Raw genomic sequence first — 18544 nt, forward strand, 5'->3', positions numbered from 1 at the left:
GAGATGATATTCAACATTACAGTAAAGCTCATAACAGACACTGCAAGGAGGAGACCTGATTTATATTTAAACAAATTCTGGAGTCTCCAGCATCCGAAAAAAATCAGCGTCGTCTTTTTATTTCAATTCCGGTTCAAAGTACATGGGTAAGACTTCACCACCCTCCACCACAGGTTAACATGTTTCAAACGCAATGTTCTTAATCATAACCTTCTGATGTGTGCAACACCTAGGGGGAAATAGTCTTCGTCCACCAATAGAAAGAAAAGGAAGTGGAGAGGTAGGGGGGGGGGGGGGGAACAGGTGTATGTGGACAGAGGAACAATTAACCCTGGGTTGCACACCTCAAAATCTACTTGCCACCACCAACATGATATTTAACGTCTCAAATTCGGTGCATATATTAAATGCCATTTTCTGCTAACTAGCTTGCTCATATACACAAAGCTACTCTGCAGACAAGTGAAAGTAAAAATACAATATAAAAATACAAAGGCGTATCTTGAATACAATAAAAAAAAGAGCACCTCCAGGAAAGCCGCAATATGTGAACAGTCTCCTAGTTCCAAATCTAGGCGGAGATCAATTAATACCCTAATCTTGGTAGGTGCTCAGACTATAAGTGACTGGGAATTCAATTCAATGACTATATGCCCCTCTAGGTGCAGTTCTCAACCTAGTTCAGAGCCATTATTAATATAGATGAGCGAATCCGAATTTCCTCACGCTTTGTAGTAACGAAACACATTTTTTCCTAAAATGGCTGCTGCACGTGTGAGGACATGGGGCAAGGAAGTCTGGGAAGGCGGGATCACCCATAATGCCATACATGCAGCCAATCAGCGGCCAGCCAGCCCTGTGATGTCACAGCCCTATAAATAGCCGCAGCTATCTTGGATTCTGCCATTTTCCAGTGTACTTAGTGCAGGGAGAGACGTCAGCAGGTGCTAGGGACAGTGCTAGGAAAGACTTCATTGTGCTAAAGAAGCGATTTAAAAGTACAGGGAAAGGTTAAACAAGGTGTAGAGAAAGTATAGGGAGGAATCATTCCACAGCGTTTATGAAGAACATGGTTCAGTAGGGGATGTTATAGCCTGGGTAATAGTAACAATCCTATTACACCTTGCTCCACTGACTGAGGATCCAAATAGCCATTATACAGCTCTGTAATTCCAGCAAACCGTTCTTGTTATTGGGGTGCAAGTGCTGTTTGATACAGCCATTAACAGGGTTTATTACAAGGAAATATTTCAACAGTATGTCTTATTTGCCCTTGTGCAGTTATATGTTGTGAAACCCCTTTTGCCGTGTATTAGTGGCAAAAAGAAAAATATATTCGCCGTTCAGCCCTGCAGTTATATGTTGAAAAGCCTATAGTGGCGTATATAAGTAGAAAAAGAAAAATATATTCGCAGTTTAGCGGTGCAGTTATATGTTGTAAAGCCTTTAGTGGCGTATATAAGTGGAAAAAGAAAAAAGTATTTGCCGTTCTGTGCTGCAGTTATATGTTGAAAAGCCTTTAGTGGTGTATATGAGTAGAAAAATATATTCAGCGTTCAGCGTCACCCTTATGTGTTGAAAATCCTTTTGTGTAGTGGAAAAAAATTAGGGCCTAATTGCTGTTTAGCGGTGCAGTTATATATTATAAAGCCCTGTTTGCCGTGTATTAGTGGCAAAAGAAAAATATTTTCGCCGTTCAGTGGTGGTTATTTCTTGAAAAGCCTTTAGTGGCCTATATAAGTAGAAAAAGAAAGATATATTTGCCGTTATATGTTGAAAAAACTATGCTAGTTTCCTACAAAGGTGTGCTGTTTGCTTGTTTGCCAATTTTGTGTTCCAACTTTTGCTGAGTTCTGGATTTAATCCTACACTGCCTGATTTCATCTCCGTTCTGGTGTCTATTGACCTCTGTTGTTCAGCAGTCACTTACCCCCGTATTTAAAGATGGCACCTGCAGCTAACGTCCAGAATCGGTGGTATTGACGATTGCGGACATTGAACTCCTCATATGCAGTGGTCAAATGTGAGCATGGCATCTGAGAGGACTAGAACCTGGAAGCGTGCACCCTTTCCATAAAATAAAGATAAACAATTTCTAAATATAACATCATTTTCACCATGCGCAAAAAATGCCCAAAGTTTTAAAATATAAAAAAGTTATTGCATTTTTTTTTTCAATATTAAAATGCAAGAAAAACTATACATATGTGGTAACGTCAGATTTGTACTGACCTGGAGAATGAAGAGCAGTTTTTCCGCGTAGTGAATGCCGTTAAAAAAACAAAACCTTAAAACCTGTGTCGGAATTGCATTTTCTTCTTCAATTCCATTTCAATTTTTTTTTCCCGCTTCCGCCTTACATCATATGTAATATTACATGGTGGCATTAGAAACTACAACTTGTCCCACAAAAAACAAGCCCTCATACGGCTATGTGAAAGGAAAAATTATAGCAAAGCCTACACCATGAGGCACAAACCTGATGGTTCCTCTGCAGCAGAGTATAGATCTCAGTACAGCGGATAAAAGGTGAAGACCAGGGAGGCAATTAGCCAACTCACTTTGGACTAGCCACAAGCCAAACCTGTTCAAATGACACAGTGGATCCACATCTGCTTCTTAACACTGATCATTTTGTTGTCAGGAAGATAAGCCAATGGCATAAAAGTCTGGAGGAGACAAAGGAGCCTGTTGACAGAGGATTCAAATGGTATAGAGGAGTCCAGAGGGGGCAGAGAAGTTTGGGGGGATGGAACAGAGGAGCCTGGAGGAGATGGAGAGGTCTAGAGGGGCGCAGAGAAGTCTGGAGGGAAACCGAAAAGCCTAGAGCAGATAGAGGGTTCCAAATGGTATAGAGTGGTTCGGAAGGGGCAGACGTGTCTGGAGGGCACAGAATAATCTTGCAGAGGCTTTCTTTTCTCTCCCTGTTCTGAACACACGCACTCTTATTTGAGCTAAGTGTATATGTGTATGGAAGAGTCATAAAGCTAGACACAGGGAGAGCGCAGAAATGGGGTGGACTACAGGTACCAAATATCAGACACTCAGCAATAGCCGTTCACCTTCTACAGCACAGACACCTGGTCCTGAGCTGCAGCACGTGATCCTCCACAGGTCCTTGGTTCAGCTATTCATTTATTGATGTGCCTTGATTTTCTCTACTCCTGTGGTGGTGCGGTGTGGGTGGAAAACTCCACACCGAGCACAGGAGGGAAGGGGGGATGGAAACTAGGGAAAAGGAGCAGGTCACCTCCTATAGAAACCCTAGTGCAAGTCCTGACTATCAGTATGAACAGACCTCGATGGTAGGAAAGCTTATACACCGTAACCTAGGGCCCTAACTTACCCTGTAGGACCCTGGTAATATTGCCAGGACTTGAGACGACCTGTTCCTCCACCAGAAGGATTAACCGGAGTCTCCCTCAGGCCTAGATACAAAAGACAGGAAAATACAACAAACAAAATACAAAAGGGGAAGATGACACTTGACTTCAAATGGAGCAAAGGAAGCGACAGGAGCTCAACCGAGATCCAACAACCAGCTACCCCAGAGTCCAGAAACTGAAGCTATAAACCGCATCCCCAAGAGCGAAAAGCAGGAATGAATAAGAAAGAATAAATGACCACACAAGCACACCTAAAGCAAGGGGTGTGGCCATTACCAAAACAACACAGACACAAATTGATCCACAAGGAACTTGTCAAATCAGAACACGTGTTGCCAGTCTTCCTGATCTCCTGGCACTTGTCATGGGATTGTGCATGACCGTACCCCCCCCCCCCCTTTTACAGGTGACCTCCAGGCACCCAGGACCGACCTTATCCGGGTGAGACCTGTGAAAAGCTTTCACCAAACGACTTGCATTCACGTCGGATGCCGGTACCAACATCCTCTCTTCTGGTCCATAACCCTTCCAGTGGACAAGACACTGAAGAGATCTACGGAGAACTCGAAAGTCAGTTATCTTGGCGAACTGGAATTCCAGACTACCATCCACCATGACAGGAGCGGGTGGCAAAGAAGACGGCTCCAAAGGTTCAACATATCTCTTCAACAAAGATTTATGGAACACATTATGAATTTTCAGGGCCTGAGGAAGTTTAAGATAAAAAGCTTCAGGATTAATAATGGCCGTGATCTTATATGGACCAATAAACCTTGGACCCAACGTCCAAGACGATACCTTCAACTTAATTTTTCTTGTGGACAGCCACACAGAATCACCCACACTTAGGTCTGGACCATTCATACGTTTCCTGTCAGCCACACGTTTATACTTGTTGCCCATATTCTTCAAGTAATTTTTAACTTTCCGCCATATAGATGACAATGATGACGAAAAAACGTTCTTCCTCAGGGATACCAGAAGTATCAGAACCAGAAAATGTGCCAAACTGCGGGTGAAACCCATATGCCTCAAAAAACGGCGACTCAGCAGTGGACTCCTGTCTACGATTGTTTATGGCAAACTCTGCCAAAGACAAAAAGGAGGACCACCTCCTGGTTCTCAGATACAAAACATCTCAAGTAATTCTCCAGACTCTGATTAGTGTGCTCCATCTGTTCGACTGAGGGTGAAAAGCCGAAGAAAAGAACAGTATACACCCAGTTGAGTACAGAACACCTTCCAGAATCTGGAAACAGAGTCCCACGATCAGAGACCACGTCAGAGGGAATGCCATGGAGTTTCACAAAGTTATCAACAAATACTTGTGCAAGTGTTTTAGCATTAGGTAGGCCTGGCAACGCTATAAGATGTACCATTTTACTAAAGAGATCAACTACCACCAGAATAACTGTCTTTCCTGAAGAATTGGGTAGATCAGTAATAAAATCCATGGATACATGAGTCCATGGTCTGGACGGGATGGGTAACAGGAGTAGAGATCCAGAAGGTCGAGTATGTGTCACCTTAGCACGTGCACAGGTACTACAGGCTGACACATAGTCCTTAACACACTTACGCAACCCCGGCCACCAGAATCTATGAGAGATATATTTATTAATGATCTTGTAGAAGGCTTGCATAGTAAAGTATCAATTTTCGCAGATGACACTAAACTGTGTAAAGTAATTTACACTGATGAGGACAGTATACTACTACAGAGGGATCTGGATAGATTGGAGGCTTGGGCAGATAAGTGGCAGATGAGGTTTAACACTGATAAATGTAAAGTTATGCACATGGGAAGGAAAAATGCAAGTCACCCGTACATACTAAATGGTAAAACACTCGGTAACACTGACATGGAAAAGGATCTAGGAATTTTAATAAACAGCAAACTAAGCAGCAAAAACCAGTGTCAGGCAGCTGCTGCCAAGGCCAATAAGATAATGGGTTGCATCAGAAGGGGCATAGATTCCCGTGATATGAACATAGTCCTACCACTTTACAAATCGCTAGTCAGACCACACATGGAGTACTGTGTACAGTTCTGGGCTCCTGTGAACAAGGCAGACATAGCAGAGCTGGAGAAGGTCCAGAGGAGGGCAGCTAAAGTATTAACTGGAATGGGGCAACTACAGTACCCTGAAAGATTATCAAAATTAGGGTTATTCACTTTAGAAAAAAGACGACTGAGGGGAGATCTAATTAATATGTATAAATATATCAGGGGTCAGTACAGAGATCTATCCCATCATCTATTTATCCCCAGGACTGTGACGAGGGGACATCCTCTGCGTCTGGAGGAAAGAAGATTTGTACACAAACATAGAAGAGGATTCTTTACGGTAAGAGCAGTGAGACTATGGAACTCTCTGCCTGAGGAGGTGGTGATGGTGAGTACAATAAAGGAATTCAAGAGGGGCCTGGATGTATTTCTGGAGTGTAATAATATTACAGGCTATAGCTACTAGAGAGGGGTCGTTGATCCAGGGAGTTATTCTGATTGCCTGATTGGAGTCGGGAAGGAATTTTTTATTCCCCTAAAGTGGAGAAAATTGGCTTCTACCTCACAGGGTTTTTTGCCTTCCTCTGGATCAACTTGCAGGATAACAGGCCGAACTGGATGGACAAATGTCTTTTTTCGGCCTTATGTACTATGTTACTATGTTAGATGAGGTCGGCAGTGGATCTGCTTCCAGGGTGTCCCATAAGAACCGTACAATGATGTTCCTCAAACACCTTGTGACACAATTCCGATGGCACAAACCGTTTTCCAGAGGGACAATAATCCAGTGCGTCTCCGTGGGCCTCTAACACCTTCAAATCCCCCACCTCCAGGAAAACTACGTGACAAGGCATAGAAACATAGAAACATAGAATGTGTCGGCAGATAAGGACCATTTGGCCCATCTAGTCTGCCCAATACACTGAACACTATGAATAGACCCTTGCCCTATCTTATATAAAGGATGGCCTTATGCCTATCCCATGCATGCTTAAATTCCTTCACTGTATTTGCAGCTACCACTTCTGAAGGAAGGCTATTCCATGCATCCACTACTCTCTCAGTAAAGTAATACTTCCTTATATTACTTTTAAACCTTTGCCCCTCTAATTTAAAACTGTGTCCTCTTGTGGTAGTTTTTCTTCTTTTAAATATGCTCTCCTCCTTTACCGAGTTGATTCCCTTTATGTATTTAAAAGTTTCTATCATATCCCCTCTGTCTCTTCTTTCTTCCAAGCTATACATATTAAGGTCCTTTAACCTTTCCTGGTAAGTTTTATCCAGCAATCCATGTACTAGTTTAGTAGCTCTTCTCTGAACTCTCTCTAGAGTATCTATATCCTTCTGGAGATATGGCCTCCAGTACTGCGCACAATACTCCAAGTGAGGTCTCACCAGTGTTCTGTACAGCGGCATAAGCACTTCACTCTTTCTACTGCTTATACCTCTCCCTATACATCCAAGCATTCTGCTGGCATTTCGTGCTGCTCTATTACATTGTCTTCCCACCTTTAAGTCTTCTGAAATAATTACTCCTAAATCCCTTTCCTCAGATACTGAGGTCAGGACTGTGTCAAATATTCTATATTCTGCCCTTGGGTTTTTACGCCCCAGGTGCATTATCTTGCACTTATCCACATTAAATTTCAGTTGCCAGAGTTCTGACCATTCTTCTAGTTTTCCTAAATCCTTTTCCATTTGGCGTTTCCCTCCAGGAACATCAACCCTGTTACATATCTTTGTGTCATCAGCAAAAAGACAAACCTTACCATCGAGGCCTTTTGCAATATCACTTATGAAGATATTAAACAAAATCGGTCCCAGTACAGATCCCTGTGGAACCCCACTGGTAACATGACCTTGTTTTGAATGTTCTCCGTTGACTACAACCCTCTGTTGTCTGTCACTCAGCCACTGCCTAATCCACTCAACAATATGGGAGTCCATGCTCAATGACTGCAGTTTATTGATAAGTCTTCTATGTGAGTCCACTGATAATTTGCCGTGTTTTGGGGGCATATGGATTCCATCCGCAGTTGGGCACATTTTCTGGTTCTCAAACTTCCATCTCATATCTGAGATGCCCCTGACGAAGCTTTTCAAAGCGAAACCCGGGTCGGGTTTATGCAATTTTATACTGCTTGTATTCTATTCACTTTTCTGAGTATAATAAATACTGTTATTCTTTATATGATGGTATTTCACTTTTGTGGCTATCCTTTGGTGTCTGACAGAGGCGAATGAGTGGAGACTCTGCTGTTTTCTGTGGCCTTTTGCTTCCCTATATCCACGGATTATTGGAAGGAGTCTAAAGTGGTGTTTTTTCCTGCCTTCTGGAGCAGCGCGGTCCAACTGGAAAAAGGATTGAGATTTATGTGAACTGTACCCACTTCTCGATTGGGACCTGTGACGCAGAAAAAGGCAACGTACCAGAGACTATTTTATTTATTTATTTACCTTTTCTCTGGAACATGCATTGTGTCATGTCATTGGTCAAGCAGTTGAGGAGCAGGAGCAGGAAGATGAGGAAGTCGCAATGCTTAATGAATTCCCAGGGGGGCTACTGTCACGATCAGTGTGGGGGGAAACTCCACACTGAACACAGGAGGGAAGGGGAACAGTTACTGGGCCTGGAACCTAGGGAAGAAACAGGTCACCTCCTATACAGCCCTAATCCGGCCCCTAACTATCTATCAATATGAATAGACCTTGAAGGTAGGAATATTCATATGCAGTATACCTAGACCTTTATATCCCTATAAGGCCCTGGAAAATGTTAGGTCCAGAGACAACCCCTTCCTCCCCAGATGGACGAATGGAAGTCTCTGTCTCAGATCCAGATAAAAACAACAGGGTATATAACAAACACAAACAAACGCGACACTTAACTTCTGTAGAGTCGGTCGAGCAGGAACACCAGAGACAAACTCACACCAGCTCAGGCAAACCCAAATGAAGCTATGTACCGCATAGTCAGAAGGGAGGGGTCAGACTATAAAGGGTAGAAGTGATGACCACTGAGCAACAGCTGAGAAAAGGGAAGTGGTCATTAACTCGATCGTCACTAAATCAAGAGAAATCAAGAAGGCTGTTAGATTCCTCCACACTCAGCCAATCTCCTTTATTTCTTGACATCAGTCACCTGAGGGATCGTGAAGGTACCCCTCCTTCTATGGGTCACCTCCGGGCACCCAGGACCGACCTTATCAGGATGGGCTCTGTGAAAGTACTTCACCAGACAATAAGCCTTAACATCGGCCAATGGAACCCGCATCCTCTCCTCTGGTCCATAACCCTTCCAGTGGACGAGATACTGGAGGGATCTATGGAGAACTTGGGAGTCCACAATCCTGCTGATTTGAAATTCTAAATTACCGCCCACCATGAGAGGAGAGGAAGGCAAGGAGGACAGCTCAACAGATTCGACACATTTCTTCAACAATGACTTATAAAATAAGTTATGAATTTTCAAAGCCTGAGGACGTTCAAGACGGAAGGCTACAGGGTTAACAATGGCAGTGATCTTATATGGACCAATAAATCTTGGGCCCAACTTCCAAGAAGGTACCCCAAGCTTAATGTTTCTTGTGGACAGCCACACAGAATCACCCACTCTCAGGTCAGGACTATTCATAAATCTGTCAGCCACACTTATACCTGCTGCCCATTTTTTTCAGGTTATTTTGAATTTTCCGCCAAATCGAAGACAAAGAAGAGGAAAATCGTTCCTCCTCAGCAATACTGGAAGTTTGAGAACCAGAAAATGTGCCCAACTGCGGATGGAATCCATATGCCCCAAAACACGGTGAATTATCAGTGGACTCCTGTCTACGGTTATTAATGGCAAACTCAGCTAACGACAAGAATGAAGACCACTCCTCCTGGTTCTCCATAACAAAACATCTCAAGTAAGTCTCCAGATTCTGATTAGTGCGCTCAGTCTGTCCGTTCAACTGAGGATGAAAAGCCTAAGAAAGGACAATTGTAACCCCAGTCGAGTACAGAACGATTTCCAGAATCTGGACACAAACTGAGTCCCCCGATTAGACACCACATCAGAGGGAATGCCATGTAGTTTCACAATGTTATCGACAAACACCTGTGCAAAAGTTTTGGCATTAGGTAGAGTAGGCAATGCTATAAAATGCGCCAGTTTTCTAAACCTATCCACTACCACCAGGATCACGTTTTTTTCCGAAGAATTCGGTAAATCCGTGATAAAATCCATGGACAAATGCGTCCAAAGTCTGGACGGGATGAGTAACGGAATAAGAGATCCAGAAGGACGAGTATGTGTCACCTTAGCATGAGCACAGGTACAAAAGGCTGACACATAGTCCTCAACAAACTTACGCAGCCCCGGCCACCCAAATCTGCGCGAGATGAGATCGACAGTGGATCTGCTCCCAGGGTGTCTAGCCAAGATAGTACAGTGATGTTCCTCAAATACCTCATGGCGTAAAACAATAATAAATGTTTATCATTATGACTAAGGACCCTCCTTGACATTCTTAACCCCAGGGCGGTAGGTGACAATGAAGTTAAATCTGGTGAAAAACAGCGATCATTTGGCCTGCCTTGGATTCAGTCATTTAGCCAATTCAAGTTAAGCCAGATTTTTGTGATCAGTAATTGCCGTAATAGGATGAATTGCTCCTTCCAACCAATGGCGCCATTCTTCAAAAGCCAACTTAATGGCCAGCAATTCCCTATTAGCCATGTCATAATTTCTTTCAGCAGTCAAGAGGTTTTTTTAGAGAAAAAAAGCACATGGGCGCCATTTACTAGGTGAAGGACTTTGTGACAAAACTGCTTCCACCCCTACCTCGGATGCGTCAACCTCTACAATGAATGGCTGAGACACGTCCTGTTGAACCAGAATAGGGGCTGTAGCAAAACATTTCTTCACAGCAGAAAAGGCTTGTAATGCCACCTCAGACCAAACAGAGAAATCAACGCCCTTCCTAGTCATGTCTGTTAAAGGTTTAACCACAGTTGAATAGTTCAAGATTAGTTTACAGTAGTAGCTGGTGAATCCCAAAAACCGCATAAGCACTTTCAGATTTTTGGATCGATCACAGTCCAACACCGCACTGACTTTTTCGGGATCCATACAAAAACCTGAGGGTGAGAGCAGGTAACCCAGGAATTGCACTTCTTGTACAGTAAAAACACATTTTTCCATCTTTGCATACAATTTATTCTCTCTTAGGATCTACAACACCTCACATGATCCTGATGAGTCTCCATGTCTGGAGAATAAATTAGTATGTCATCCAGATATACAACAACAAATCTCCCCACCAAATGATGAAAGATGTCATTGATAAAGTGCTGAAAAACTGCTGGAGTGTTGTTTAACCCAAAGATCATGACCAGGTTTTCAAAATGACCCTCAGGGGTATTAAATGCGTTCTTCCACTCATCCCCCTACCTGATCTTTACCAGATTATTTGTCCCCCTCAGATCCAATTTAGAGAACACCTGTCACGGTGGAGAGTGGGGGAAACTCCCCACCGTACAATGTCACCATGTACTAAACCATAGGCAGGGACAAGGGAGCTGGTCACCTCCTAAAGCTTCCCTAAAATAGCCCTAGTCTCCTGGCTGTATGAGCCGCCTTCAATGGTAAGGGGGCTCATACCCACGAACCTAGAAGTCTAGGAATCCCTGCATCGCCCTCAACATCGTGACAGGGCAGAGACCTCCTCTTCATCCATCACCACGGATGAAAGGCGTCTCCAGCGGCCCAGTAGCTGACAGGGAGAAAGACAATGCAGCAACTGCTGCGGCAGGTAAGAACAGAATGTAACAACGGAACATCAAACACTTACCTGCCGCTGCAAAGATGGAATAACCACAGCAAAACAACCTGGACCCCCATGCGGACACCGAAGCAAGGTAGCTCCAGGCAAGGCTGGTAATGTCTTTAGGTTCACCCCTCCGGAAAACCAATGGGACCCCCTTTCAGAGGTAACACACACAAGGGAGACGTCTTGCACACATGCAGGGACAAACACCAACAACATCCCAGACATGCAACCACAAACAAAACGTACACCAAACTCTACTCACTGTTTCCAGCTGTGCACCGCCGAGTGTATGCATCCTCGCCAGCCTTGTGATCTGCACTGACTGTTTCACGCTGATCCATTGCTTGTGTGACTGTGCCACCCCCTACCTCATTTGTGTGGTATGATAATATGTAGGACTTACGTTCAGGAAAAAACAAACAAGGTTTGTTAGCCGATGTACCTATACGCGGCGTCCCACGTGTTTTTCAGTACTTGACGTACCGAAAAACACGTGTACGCCCTGTGTATTTTCGATCACTGCCGTGCGGCTGGCAGTGATCAGAGCCCGGTGCCTGCTCAAATCATTGAGCAGGCACCTAGGCTAAATGCGCGGGGGGGTCCCGTGACCCCCCCATGTCGGTGATCGCTGCAAACTGCAGGTCAATTCAGACCTGCGATTTCTGCAGTTTCTGATGCCCGCGGTCCCTGACCGCGGGGATAAGAAACTTTAGTATTCCTAAAATATTTCTGTAACAGCTCAGGGAGCTCCCTCCCTCTCCCATCGGGGGGCTGCTGTGCCAGTACCGCCAACCTTTCCCTTCCCACCCCCCCACCCCCCGAGCATGTGTTACCTTCTGTTTCTTATTCTTCTCCTGCCCAGTATTTTCCTCCTACTTCTTTTCAAACTCCCTCCACCTCTACACATGCTCGGGTCCCCTCCTCCTCAGACCCTTCCTTTCTCCACACCCCACAATTACGCCCTGCATCCTTTCCTGTGGCCCGTAGTTTCACCTCAGTAGATCGCCAGGACAGGGGGACTACCATTGCCAGCCCCAGACCATCAAGTCCACGACAGTCCACCTCCCCTCATCGTTATGAAGAATTATAAAGAAAATTTATGTTTATATATATATATATATATAGAATAAAGAAGGACACCGCAGCACATCCGTTTGGTGAAAAAAAGTGGGACCCTTTATTCACCTGTGCGACGTTTCGGTCCGCTTACTGGGACCATTCTCAAGCATTGCTTGAGAATGGTCCCAGTAAGCGGACCGAAACGTCGCACAGGTGAATAAAGGGTCCCACTTTTTTTCACCAAACGGATGTGCTGCGGTGTCCTTCTTTATTCTATATCGTACACCTTGGTAAGGTGTTTATCGCCGCTGGCACCCACACCCGACCACCAGGAGTGCTGCCCTGATTTCTTTTCCTATATATATATATATATTTATTTTATTTTTTTATTGTTAAAAAAATAAAACATTATTTATAGTTTACTATACAAACTGTGTCTGTCTTTTTATTGTCCTGTACAGGGAACCTTGGCACTACAGCTGTGTTGAAATAAAAACTACCCTAGTCTCACTACTGTGCGTTTATTATAACAACCTTGGTAGTTTTTATATCAAAACAGCATTAGTGCCAATGTCGTAAGAACCATTAACATGACCATCAATAATCAGCGATCTTTTGGCTCTTTATTGATCGTAGACCCTATGATTGGCACATGAACAGCAAATGCTTGTTCATTGTTCAATCTTGTGCCCTTTCATATGAGCCCTTGTGGGAGTCACGGTCCATCAGCATCATCAGGAATTCATTAATAAATTGTAATTTTACCGTTTAATGATTTCCCGATGACGCTCTAATATAACTAGTGTGATTACCACAAGGGACACGCAAGGGACGTACAGTTTTTAAAGGGGCATTCACATAGACAATGGGGGGATTTCGCTTGAATATGCCCCCATTGTCTGATAGGTGTGGGTAACATTGGTAGGACCCGCACCTATATCGAGAATGGAGCGGGGAGCACTGTTGCTGGAGGACAACAAATTTCCCGTGGTACGTCCACCACCAAGCGCTAATCCCCGCCTCTCCCATAGAAATGAATGGAGGGCGGCGGTGCAGTGCGACCTCATCCACTTTCTTGGCTTCGTTCTCAATATATGTGAGGGTACCAGCGGTGGGACCCGCACCTATAAGACAATGTGGACATATCTTAGTGGTATGTCCCCATTGTATGAGATGAGAAAACCCCTTTAAGGCCTCTTGCACACGACTGTATGCCCCCAGAGACATATGGTCCGTGAGCGGGCCATATGTCCCGTAGTGGCATTGATCGTGCGCAACATGGTCAGCATCATGATGCTCTGTACTCCCGTACGCACGATCAAGGACGATCAGGGACATATGGCCCGCTAACGAACACTATGCATCTAGTGCATGTAGTCGTGTACAAGAGTCCGAAAAGTGTGGTCCATTATCAAAGCCGGACCAACTTTGAATTTCAACAAGATAGCCCTGGAGAAATATAGGAGCATGTCAACCCTGGGGATCTGAATACATGAAGATGGGGGAACCTAGAGATGCTATTCATTGCAAAACGGATCCTCTAAATGGATGCAAAAACGGAAACGAACGTGACAAACGGATCTGCAATACAGGCGGATTGGTTTGAACGGATCCGTCTGAATGGCTTCCGTTTGTCTCCGTTTAGTCAGTTTATTGACGGATCCGTTTGAAATGCATTTCAAACGGATCCGTCAAACGCAAGTGTGAAAGTAGCCTAAAGAGTTGCATTACAACCATAGGATTAGATAATAAAACTTTGGACACTAAATACTATCAAATGGATGTTAACAGACAATGCTGATCTAGACAACAACATTTATATTAGTCCTCACTACAGATCAAGCTGCGGATTGAAGCACTGACTTATTGGATCTTAAGACTTCTATCTATTATGCTGCTAACCTGAATATTCTGATATAAGAAATATAAAGAATAGATGCTGCTATTTGTATTCTATATGCTGCTAAACAATTGCTGCTGAATCCCAAACTACAAGGATTTAACCAATTGGTTGCTGATTAAATTACTGACCCATCTGGATCTTGAGATTTATACATAATACGCTGCTAACCTGAATATTCTGATATAAGAAATGTAAAGAATAGATGCTGCTATTTGTATTCTATATGCTGCTAAACAATTGCTGCTGAATCCCAAACTACAAGGATTTAACCAATTGGTTCCTGATTAAATTACTGACCCATCTGGATTTTGAGATCTATACATAATACTCTGCTAACCTGACTATTCTGAAGACTATATGCTGCTAACATTGCTACCTACATTGTGCATACTTTGATTTTTATACATTAGATTTTTATCTACTTTCTAATTTATCTTCATTCCTTATGTGTGAGTTATTTTAACCTATTATAATATAATAAATACTACGATACTCCAATTGAAAGTGTGCCTGCTAACATTTATATACATTTTTATCTACTGGACTGGGTGTACCACTAGCAGCTGCACCTTTACAACACTACCCTCGGTTGAGTAACTCCATTACCTTAATTGTATATATTATATATCTACATATTGCATCTATAATACTGTGTAATATATGCAGTGTGTGTATATATATATATATATAATCATAGAAACGGACACCACTCCCAAGTAAAAAGTTCACGGTGGTTTATTCATCCATGTGGTACAGTGAGGCAACGTTTCGGCTCATACAAAGAGCCTTTGTCAAGCAAAGAACACAAGTGAAATACAAGATATATATGGCTCAAACAATTCATTAAAATCCTAATTGCATAATTACAAAAGTGGACAAGTCAATATGCAAATCAATCATAAAAATGTCGCCATGATACAAGATAAAAACAAATGTGCATAAAGTGATCCATAATGTGTAAATTGCAAATGCATGATTGGGCTTAAAATACATAAATCCATAAATATTTCCACAAAAACCAATAAAATACATAAGTGGTGTTGATTAAACACAGGTGCTATACAAGGGGATAGAAGTGATAGGATGACAGAAGGCGGAGCGCCAGAATAAAACATAATCATACCCGTCAGATGTATCACGTCCCACATGCAGTCAGACGCCGAACTCGGCGTGTAGTAAGTGTCAGTGCGCAAGCGCCAGGTTGCGTTAAGAGTAAGAGGATCGAGTCATCATGATGTCGTCAGTGGAGCATGCGCGCTACATGCCTACCACTGCTTCGGCCATTTTACAACAGGTAACGGACGTTCCATCCAGTGGCGCATGCCCATATCACTAAATCCAAGGCAGAGCCATCTTAAGCAATGGCAAATAGCCCAGAGTTATTTTACAACTTAAAGTAAAGACGTGCTGGTTGACCATTATATGGGGAAGATACTCCTTGTCAAAGGGGTAAAACCTCCTCCCTCATGGGCATAAAGTGCAAGCACGGCACTGCCATGTCGGTCATGCTGCGCATAACGCCCCTAGGTTCCTCCTATTGCAGCCAAAAACAGGGATCTCCTAATAATACCAGGGCAATAAAATAAACATACATATTGGCACAACCTGGAGCACAGCCATATACAAGAAACATAATAATAGAGATAACATGGGGACATTTTTGCTCCGATGGATACGCATGTTCAACTTCCATAACGTTCCACCTTGTTCATCCTGTGTTCTGTGAAAAAGAGAAGAATAAATTAATCCCTTATAGACATACAGTACAGACCAAAAGTCTGGACACACCTTCTCATTCAAAGAGTTTTCTTTATTTTCATGACTATGAAGGCATCAAAACTATGAATTAACACATGTGGAATTATATACATTACAAACAAGTGTGAAACAACTGAAAATATGTCATATTCTAGGTTCTTCAAAGTAGCCACCTTTTGCTTTGATTACTGCTTTGCACACTCTTGGCATTCTCTTGATGAGCTTCAAGAGGTAGTCCCCTGAAATGGTCTTCCAACAGTCTTGAAGGAGTTCCCAGAGATGCTTAGCACTTGTTGGCCCTTTTGCCTTCACTCTGCCGTCCAGCTCACCCCAAACCATCTCGATTAGGTTCAGGTCCGGTCACTGCGGAGGCCAGGTCATCTGGCGCAACACCCCATCACTCTCCTTCATGGTCAAATAGCCCTTACTTTCAAAGTTTTCCCAATTTTTCGGCTGACTGACTGACCTTCATTTCTTAAAGTAATGATGGCCACTCGTTTTTCTTTACTTAGCTGCTTTTTTCTTGCCATAATACAAATTCTAACAGTCTATTCAGTAGGACTATCAGCTGTGTATCCACCTGACTTCTCCTCAACGCAACTGATGGTCCCAACCCCATTTATAAGGCAAGAAATCCCACTTATTAAACCTGACAGGGCACACCTGTGAAGTGAAAACCATTTCAGGGGACTACCTCTTGAAGCTCATCAAGAGAATGTCAAGAGTGTGCAAAGCAGTAATCAAAGCAAAAGGTGGCTACTTTGAAGAACCTAGAATATGACATATTTTCAGTTGTTTCACACTTGTTTGTTATGTATATAATTCCACATGTGTTAATTCATAGTTTTGATGCCTTCATAGTCATGAAAATAAAAAAAAACTCTTTGAATGAGAAGGTGTGTCCAAACTTTTGGTCTGTACTGTATGGCTTACTTGTGTTTATATATAACTATCTACTTACTCAAAATACAACCATAGACAATACATGCAGTAGTATCATAGGGAAAACCAATCCTTCATGTATACAACCCAGGGTTTTTAGTCAATATTGAGACCATTAGGTTTAAGACAATTCAAGGTATGAATCCAAAAAAGCTCCCTTTTCTTTAGCAACAATATTCTATTAACTCCTCTCCTGAGTGGTAATGTCCAAGAATTGTATCTCAGTTTCAAAGTGAACAATAGTGAACTGTAAATCCTTGTTCACACTATTAAGGTAAGTTTGAAACTCCATCAATTGAGAACAATTGCCAGTCCAAATGAGGAAGATGTCGTCGATGTATCTCCACCACCGCAGTACATGTCTGTAGTGGTGGGACACATAGACGACATCTTCCTCAAAGCACCTCATAAAAGATATTAGCATATGTAGGTGCTACGTTCGACCCCATAGCCACACCCCTTTTTTGCTTGTAAAACACATCCTGAAAAAAGGAAATAATTCTGTCTCAGGATAATGTTGAGAAGATCAATAATAAATTTACTCGTGAGTGAGGTAAGGGAAGACATATCCAACATACGTTTAACTGCCATGATACCCAAGTCATGGTCTATAGAACGTGTAGAAAAATGGAGGCTCCAGCACTCGTGGTAAAGTTTTGTCAATCCCGGTCTTTACTGCACCAAATTGTATATACAAGTACAGTGGCACCCCTCTTCACTCCCCCAGATTAACGCGTTTCGAACTGTTCAGTTCTTAGTCATAATCCCTGTTTGAAACACGTTAATCTGGGGGAGTGAAGAGGGGTGCCACTGTACTTGTATATACAATTTGGTGCAGTAAAGACCGGGATTGACAAAACTTTACCACGAGTGCTGGAGCCTCCATTTTTCTACACGTTATGATGTTTGGACTGGCTTGGGTCTGCTCCGCGCATTGAATCACAGGATGAAATTGGGCGAGCTGGACTATAGAAGTATATAGCGATGTCATGTCAAAAGACACCAAATGCACGGTATGTATCTCAGTAAGATCACTGGTTTCCAACTTACACAGAAAATAAGTCGTATCCTGGATATGTGACTTTGCCCCAGTGGCAAAATTCCGCAGAATTTTGTCCAAGAAAATGGCAATATTACTGAACACTGAATCTGAGCCAGACACAATGGGGCGACCGGGGGGATCTATCAAAGTTTTGTGTACCTTGGGTAGTACATATATCACTGGCGTGACAGGATGCTCCACTATAAAAAATTCCAAAAGATCATTGTCAATGATACCTGCCATAACTGCGACAGTCACACAACGTTTAATCAACCTGGCAATATCAAACTTCGGGTCAGCGTGAAGAACAGAGTAAACATCAGTATCATCAAGTTGTCGTCTAACCTCTGCAATATATTTGGAAGTGTCCAGAATGACCACAGCTCCCCCTTATCAGCGGGTTTCACTGTAGGTAGGGGGTCATTCCTCAATTTGTCTAAAGCTTCCACTTCCAACCTAGTTAAGTTGGAATACTTAAAACTAATGTTGTTACATGACAATTTGTAGGTGGATAATTCAGTTCTCACCACAGCTATGTAGGCATCAATGGCAGGTTCATTGATAACTGCTGTGAAATTACTCTTCAAGGACAGACTGAGACTTCCCAAAGAGAATTTACTCAATTGGGGAGTC

At 43.0% G+C, this 18544-nt stretch overlaps 1 protein-coding gene across 1 annotated transcript in view; it reads left to right on the plus strand.

The window, feature by feature from the left end:
* LOC120990612 overlaps positions 1–18544 on the plus strand; it is a 658216-nt gene that overhangs the window by 393839 nt on the left and 245833 nt on the right. The gene's annotated exons all lie outside the window — the stretch shown is intronic.

This window comes from Bufo bufo, chromosome 2, assembly GCF_905171765.1.
Source record: "Bufo bufo chromosome 2, aBufBuf1.1, whole genome shotgun sequence".
NCBI lineage: Eukaryota > Metazoa > Chordata > Amphibia > Anura > Bufonidae > Bufo > Bufo bufo.